This window comes from Engraulis encrasicolus, chromosome 10 (assembly GCF_034702125.1).
Source record: "Engraulis encrasicolus isolate BLACKSEA-1 chromosome 10, IST_EnEncr_1.0, whole genome shotgun sequence".
Lineage (NCBI taxonomy): Eukaryota > Metazoa > Chordata > Actinopteri > Clupeiformes > Engraulidae > Engraulis > Engraulis encrasicolus.
The window spans coordinates 971,559-980,371 of NC_085866.1; the positions used below are offsets into that span (position 1 = coordinate 971,559).

An 8,813-nucleotide genomic window follows, 5' to 3' on the forward strand; every position below is an offset into this window, starting at 1 on the left:
CTATTCATTGTGCTCCTCTGGACACCACAAGTCTCTCTCACAGTCTCACACACACACACACACACACACACAGTCATGGGTAGGCGGTTAGGGCGTCAGACTTGTAGCCCAAAGGTTGCCAGTTCCACTCCTGACCCACCAGGTTGGTGGGGGGAGTAATGAACCAGTGCTCTCCCTCATCCTCCTCCATGACTCAGGTACCCTCAGGTACCGCACTCCTCCCTTGGGTCGACATTGGGGGCTGCCCCCTTGCACGGGTGAGGCATAAATGCAATTTAGTTGTATGCAGTCACATTGTGCTGTGGAGTACTATGTAACAATGACGGTGGGAGTTGGAGTTTCCCAATTGGGCTTTCACTTTCACACACACACACACACACACACACACACACACACACACACACACACACACACACACACACACACACACACACACACACACAGGCAGAGTTCACCTCACATTCTCCTCATATAATCACAAGATTAAAACACAAGGTTATGTGTGCATGTGCGTGTGGTGCCCTTGTGGATGACGTGACGACATTTTTATTGACATCTTACTCAAGTATTCAACCATCACCCTCTACTGTCTACTTGACCTGTGTCTCTGTGTGTGTGTGTGTGTGTGTGTGTGTGTGTGTGTGTGTGTGTGTGTGTGTGTGTTGACTGGTTCCATGTTGGGATAAACTATGTAGGGCACCAGTCACTGGGGAATAGCCACCATTAACCAATAATGCACGCACGCACACATACAGGGTTAAAATAAAAATATACAACCCACACAGCACATATGGGTTACCCCCCCCCCCCCGTCCCCCCCCCACCACCACCACCACCACCCCCACCCCTCTCTCTCACAGACACACACAAGCCTAGATAGGCTATGTGCTTGTGTGTTCATGTGTGCACAACTCTGTGTGTGTGTGTGTGTGTGTGTGTGTGAGTGTGTGATTTCAAAAGTGACAAGTGCAGAGGAAAGAGGAAGTGAGAAAGCATGACGGTCACATCATGAGATTATGAATATAGTCTCAAGCACACACATACACACACGCTCCTTTCCCCTAATAGATGATACTTGCACTTCTCTTTACGTTGCACTGCACGCGTGCACACACACACACCATCAATAGTAGCCCCCTCAAACCTCCATAGATCCTATCTGCTCCCATACATCAACCTGGCAGATCAGGAGTCAAACCAGCAACCTTTAGGCTGACGGCCAAAACTGACCCAAGTCTGATGGCCAAAACACTGACAGCCCGCAATAACCCATATATACCCATAAATCTGCCCTGTGAAGATTGAGATCTTCACTGTTTTAAAACACACATTTTTATCTGCTTTCCTTTCTGCATGTGTTGTAAATGCTGTTGTAAAACTGTTAATTCTGAACTTGTTTTAACAGTATTTTATTTCTCATATGTACTGCATTTGTCTTTGTGGTTGTCACCTGCTTGCGTAACTGAATTGGGTAATTGGAATTGATGGTAATTGGATGCAGGTGTGGAGCTGATTGATTCATTGAGACTGATTGCCACACTCCTCACCTGCCTTCAAAAGCTCCTCCCTTTCAGCAGTCAGGGGTCGAGACTTGTAGCAAGCAGAGATGTTGTGTTTTGAAGCTTTGTGTTCAATTAAAGATCCTGAATACAAACCCAGTTTTACCCTCTGTTTTTAAAATGCACAACCAAGAAGGAACATCTTTCTCACATATGGTGGCAGCGGTGGGATAATTTCCTCTAGCTGAGTGGAGGAGCCCACAGAGTTTTAAAGAGTTTTAGAGACACTGTGTTCGATGAGATTGGCCGGTTGGAGACCTGTCTGGACCAGGATCATGGGAGGAGAAGGAGCCCAAGAGAAGCAGCCGATGACCGGACAGAGCTGACTTAGGGGTTCGTGTTTGGAGACTGCTGTGAATCAGGTGAAGCAGTGACTCCAGAATTGCTGTGTCTTGCTGGGGTGGCCGGAGCCTAAATGAGAGGAGCAGCTTGGTAACCCCCTGTTGCTGTGTTGAGTCTGGAGGGGAGCTGCTGCCATGCCTGGAGATGACAGTGGAGGACCAGGACTTCCAAGAAAGGACCAGTCTGCAGCCGGAGAGATGGCAGCTGCGTTGAGGCCCCGGAATCTGCCAGGTGTGCAGAGGGCAAGCAGTGAATGTAGGTGGTCAGGGAGCCTGGAGAGTGCCTCAGTTGGGGCAATGCACTGGTGCGAGTGCAGCCCAAGAAGGACAATGATCCTGGTGGTTATGATGGACAGTGTTCTAAAGTGACTCTTTAAAAATGTGATGTTTTGTGCATTTTAATCACCACGCTTGAAACTACGTTCGCAAGCTTTTTAGAAGGGGAGGGTAATGTGAAGATTGAGATCTTCACTGTTTTAAAACACATTTTTATCTGCTTTCCTCTCTGCATATGTTTTTAAATGCTGTTGTAAAACTGTTAATTCTGAACTTGTTTTAACAGTATTTTATTTCTCATATGTACTGCATTTGTCTGTGGTTTTCACCTGCTTGGGTAATTGGAATTGATGGTAATTGGATGCAGGTGTGGAGCTGATTGATTCATGGAGACTGATTGCCACACCCCTCGCCTGCCTTTAAAAGCTCCACCCTTTCAGCAGTCGAGGAGCGAGACTTGTAGCAAGCAGAGATGGTGTGTTTTTAAGCTTTGTGTTCAATTAAAGATCCTGAACACAAACCCTGTTTTACCCTCTGTTTTTAAAATGCACAACCAAGAAGGAACATCTTTCTCACATGCCCCCTTTGGGCTACAAGTCTGACACCCATGACTGCCCATATCTTCCCCCATACAAGCGTGATCTGTGTGACTGACAACGGAGGAGACCCCACACACACACACACACACACACACACACACACACACACACACACACACACACACACACACACACACACACACACACACACACACACACACACACACACACACACACACACACACACACACACACACCTCGAGTCTTAAAAATGCAGGCCCAAGTGAAACACAAACTCAGCAGAGGATGAACATTCTATATCAACAACTAGGGATGAACATTCTAATATCAACAATGGGATAAGCATTCTATAATAACTAGGGGATAAATGTTCTATAAGCAACTAGGGATGAACATTCTATATCAACAATGAGGGAGGAACATTCTATATAAACAAACAGTAAGGGATGAACATTCTATATAAACAAACATTCTATAACAACAGCAGAGGATGAACATTCTATAACAACAGTAAGGGATGAACATTCTATATCAACACTCAGGGATGGACATTCTATATAAACAAACGCCAATCAACAGCCTCTGGGATGAACATCTGAAGTATTCCGAGCTGATAGCATTCTGGTTGCCAGGAGACACATGAGAACACAAACACACCACCACTGGACTTTACGCCTCCTGAACACGTCACGCACAAGTACACACGGCCGTGGGCACACACGCACTAGCTCTAGTAAAGCGGGGAAGGAACATAAACAAACACACACACAGTCTTTAGTTTACTACTTCATACAACACATCAATGCAGCAAATAAGCAAACCAGCAACACCCCTCATCACACACACACTCCCCAAATTGTGACTGTGTGTGTGCGCATGTGCGTGCGTGCGTGCGCGTGTGTGTGTGTACGTGTGTGAGGTGAGGATGAAGAGAAGCTGAGGTCAGGGGGTCAGGCCGTAACCATGGTGATGACCTCCTCATTGGACTTCCACTTGAGGAGCGCTGCCTCCCTGATATTAAATGATGCTTTTGCAACACAGTCACTAAAGGGGATTGGTTACAGTCCCTGGAGCAGTGTGGGGTTAGGTGCCTTGCTACAGGGTATTGGTTACAGTCCCTGGATCAGTGTGGGGTTAGGTGCCTTGGTACAGGATATTGGTTACAGTCCCTGGAGCAGTGTGGGGTTAGGTGCATTGCTTAAGGGCACCTCAGCCATGGATGGAGGAGTAGGGAGAAGGAAGGGTGGGACTTAAACCTGTAACCCTCTGATCTCAAGCCCATCTCCTCCCATCTAACCATATGGCCACTGCTGCACTCCCGGATATTACAGGGCAAAGTTCAACATGAAGCCATCTAGCCAGCCAGCCATGAAACACAACGCTTTCACTTCCTTGGTGTGTGTGTGTGTGTGTGTGAGACCACACAACATTGTGAACGCCTTCTACAGTTCCATGGGTCTTAAAAACTTCTCTCACTCACAACTCTCCCAGTGGCATTCTAGAGCAGTTGGTCGGTCACGCTCTCATTTTTCCTTGTAAATGGTAAACAGTGGCGACTGAGACACGCCGTGTGGAATGCCGCTGCCTGTCTGCACGCGCCCCTCTGCTCCGACATCTGGGTCCTGGAGCGGTCAGTCAGTCAGTCAGTCAGTCCACTCTACTCCAGGTGTTCTAAATGGGGCCACGTAGGGAGCAGCACGCAGTCAGCCACACCCAGTGCTGACCAGAGGGCTTTACTAAGCTGGTTAAGAGGTAAATCATCTAATAGAAGAGCCTGAAGTCCTCATGTTCTTCAGAAGTAAACCAGGTTCAGATTAGGGATGTTAACCGGTAACTGCTTAACCGATAGTCAACCGGATCAACGTTAACCCGTTTAAGTTTTCTGCCACCGGTTAACCGGTTGTAATAATAATATTATTATAATAATTTCCTCCCAAAAAGCGATAATTTTGAGGTTTTAGTAATTCAGTATTTTCCATCTGGCAACAGTGGCTGGACATGGCAGGTACTGTCTGCGCATCAAAAAAAAAAAAGGCTCATGTGAAAAATAAATTTTTTTTAAATTCATACCGGTTAACTGGTTAACCACCGTTTAATGAGTCTCAGTAGCCGGTTAAGAGTTTTTTTCAATTTTCGCCATCCCCAGTTAAGATAAGAGGTAAATCATCTAATAGAAGAGCCTGGAGTCCTATTTTTCTTCAGGAGTAAACCCGGTTAAGTTAAAGAGGTAAATCATCTAATAGAAGCCACTCCACTCCAGGCGTCAGATGTTCCAAAGGGGGCCATGCGCAGCCACGTAGGAGCAGTACACAGTCAGCCACACCTAGAGCCCACGAGACGACCAGGTGTTTGGCGCTCCTGCAGCGAGTTAAATAACATGGCTATACCGTCCTGCACCAAGTGCTGTCTTCAAAGGCCTTGGCATGTGCTCACCAATTGCAACCCACTGCACTGATATCCTTGACTACTATAGCGACAACTCGCTTATCAATCAGGACCAGAATATACCCCCCACCTCTCTCTCTCTCTCTCTCTCTCAATACCATCTCTCTCTCTCTCTCTCCCTCTCTCAATTCACCCCCCACCCCCCTCTTTCTCTCAGCAGCAAACGGCAAAACTGATCCAAGTGCAAAACAGAGCTGGAGACAGACAGCAGAACAGTCACCCACTGCTTGTGACAGATACGCATAGCTTTGTATTGGCCAAACAGAGACTAACTCACCGTGTCAGATTGTTGGCTTCATGTAATCATCCAGACCAGAGACTAAACAGAACAGAGTCCTATACTCCAAAGGCTCCTCTATTAGGTGATTTACCTCTTCACTTAACCTGGTTTACTCCTGAACCAGCTTCCTAGTATAGGCGCCACCAGAATATCAACTGACAGCAAAACAGAACTGAGCCGCGTCCAGTAGGAGAGCTGGTAGTTAGCAAGTTAGCTAGTGGAGTTACATGGAGTTATGTGGGTCAGTGGTCTCCCTCTGTGGACCACATTATTTTCAGGGGGAAACTCAGAAGTATCAAAATGACCTTGTTTTGTTTTAACCAGTAGGCCGGCCGGGGAGTGATCTGACCAAGTTACACACAGACCCGAGTCAGAATAGTTCTATTCGGCCACCAGTCTGTTGTGGTATTTTGCTAAGGAATTTCAAAGTACAAACACATTTGTTGTGTCGGTAGCTTGTGTATGTCAAAACTACAGATCATCAATTACACCTTTAAATCTATCACATCACGTCTAGTAGGCTACTGTTGACAACTGCAGTACGTTGCTACACCCATTTTAAAGTGAATCTCAACTGTGCTGGACAGAGTTCCGACTAGCCTACTGCAGCCAACCAGTCAACAACAGACTTTGCGCACATAAAAAAGTTATTTTGACCAGTGACCTAATGAAAGCCTGGTTACACAGGCATACGTGGACGTGTTTAGTAGTGTCTATGTGAGTAGTGGCGGGCTATTCGTCCAGTCTGTCCAACTCTCCACAAGTTAGTTAGCTAATTAAAGCAGAGTGTCCAGCCCTGCCCTGGCACAAGACAGCAGCGTTAGCTACTAGCTACAGCCTACTGGCTAACAGTCAACACACACAGACAACTTTAGACGGCTTTAACAACAGCAGAGGAAAGGACATAGCTACTTTTAAACCACTTGTTTTTATCATGTCAGTTGTTTTCAAACAAACAACACTCCAGGCGTTTGACACTTCACCACTATGAGCTTGAGACGGAGTAAGTTTCATGTTCAAGATTTCGCTTTAGCTTAGCGTGCTAAGTTAGCATGCTAACTGGCAGCCTCCCTTCCGACCGGCCTGGGCTTGGGAAGTCGGGCTAGCTTCGCATACTTTGCATTCAGTGTCAGACTGGAACAATATGTTGGCACATTAGCCACTTTCCTATTTCACTACAGGAAAAAACTTTGTAGAGTTGTGTGTTGGGTGTGTTGTAAACGCATCACTGCGCCACGCAAAGTCTCTTTACCGAAAAGAGCAAATCAAAGCAGAAAGTTGTGTGGCTACTGTACTCACCGTATCTCGCTGTCCTCCCCGCCTAGGAGCGTCCCTGCCTGCCTGCCTGCCCTGCCTCCTCCACCGGATCTCTCCTCTCCCTGCTGGCTGGCTGGCTCGGCGCTGTACACGTCACACGTCATTCCCCACTCTCCCTCTCGGCCTCCTTAAAAGGGCAACGCTGGACATGTGTAGAGAGGAGTAGAGTAGAGTAGAGGGGGCACATCCCGAGCCGAGGCGAGGCAGGCGACGCCACAGCACAGCACAGCACAGCACAGTGGGGGGACAAAGGCGCCTGTCATCGGCCTGGTTTATAGAAGACGCGCCTGGCGCTCCCAGCACCACCATCGAAATAACAGGCAAATTGATGAAGCAAACTAATTCATGATAATCCTACTGAGCAAATGGGCGAACATGTTGCCAATTGATTAATGGATGTAGGCCTACTTTCTTTCTTTGCAAGGCAACACTTTGTTGTTGAAATCAGCTAGATGTTTGCAAAACTGGATCAGCGGTGGCCTTCAGTTGAGCATTTGCAGCCCTCCTAGGCCTACCTAGTGAAATAGACTGTTACTGGAAAACACTACAGAAGTTAACAAGGGCGCCACCCATTTCAATTCAACCAGCAAAGTCAGCTGATTGTCAGACAAGTAGCATACACATGTCTAATGTTACTTAGATTGGTACCTGTGTAAGTTGGAAGGAAACTGAGTTGATTTCTTTTTTTTATTTTTTACTTTTGACACCTCAGGTCTGCATTCAGGTCCGACTTATAGGCCTAAATAATAAGCTCCAGAGAGTAGAGTTTAGAAGAAAGAGAGAGGGGGTGGGGGGAGAGGAGAGAGAGAGAGAGAGTGGAGAGGAGAGGCGAGATCGTTCTGAATGTGCGTTATGGCTAGGCCTATGTGTGTGAGAGAGTGAGTGTATATGTAGGCCCAAAACGGCTGAAATATAAAACACCAAATGGCCAAATTTTCCCATTTTTACCCGCAGACACTCATCCTAAGTAGCCCAATTGGCAGTGAACCCGCCCAATCTGGCAACACTGTAGGCTAAGTGTTTCTTAACTGGTGGGTCGGGACCCAAATGTGGGTCCCGGAGGGGATGCATACAGCTGTGGTGAAATGCATGGATATAGGCTACAACATACGCACGTGTGTATGCATGTGCACACTTATGTGTGTGTGCATGCTGGCCTGTGGGTGTGTGTGTTTGTGCTAGTGCATGCACATGTGTGTGTGCGCGTGTGCACACATACTGTATGTGTGCAGGCGTGTGTGTGTGTTTGTGTGCGTGTACCATGCATTTGTGCATGCATGTGCGCATGCGTGTGTGTTTGTGTGTGCATGCATGTGCCCATGCATGTGTTAATGTGTGTGTGTTTATGTGCAAAAATGTGCAAGTGTGTGTGTGTGTGTGTGTGTGTGTGTGTGTGTGTGTGTGTGTGTGTGTGTGTGTGTGTGTGTGTGTGTGTGTGTGTGTGTGTGTGTTTCCCAGAGGGGACTCCCCCATCAGGCCAGCTAGCACCTCATTGTTCAAACACACCAGAGGAAACAGATGGAATAGGAAACACACACACACACACACACACACACACACACACACACACACACACACACACACACACGCACACACACACACACACACACAGTGGAAACACCAGGGTCTACAACCATCACTGGAACCCCCTCACAGATATGACAATAGGTGGTTCCATTCACACACACACACACACACACACACACACACACACACACACACACACACACACACACACACACACACACACACACACACACACACACGTACAGTACACAAACAAATATACACACATGCATTTGCGCACACACACACACACAGTATATACACACATTCAGGGCTCTAAATTAACACACGCCAACCCGCCAAACACGGGTGAAAATTAATTTTGGCTAGTAGAAAAAAATACCTACCCGCCAATTTGGCTAGTAGCGCCCGAGTACAGTAAATTATGAACGGTAAACCGCTGCTCTGACGAACGTTAGACGGCGAGATTTCCTACATTACCCATGGACCCTAGCGTCACGAGGTAGCC

General features: G+C 47.2%; 1 protein-coding gene across 2 annotated transcripts in view; it reads right to left on the reverse strand.

Annotated features, from left to right (window-relative positions):
- rap1aa (RAP1A, member of RAS oncogene family a) overlaps positions 1-6,874 on the reverse strand; it is a 14,543-nt gene extending 7,669 nt beyond the window's left edge. Inside the window, exon 1 of one of the 2 annotated variants that reach the window (XM_063207854.1) lies at positions 6,761-6,874. The gene's annotated coding sequence lies outside the window, so the exon portion shown is untranslated. The remainder of the gene's footprint in view (positions 1-6,760) is intronic. The other variant, XM_063207853.1, reaches the window with a different exon arrangement.
- Between the last annotated feature and the right edge of the window lie 1,939 nt (positions 6,875-8,813).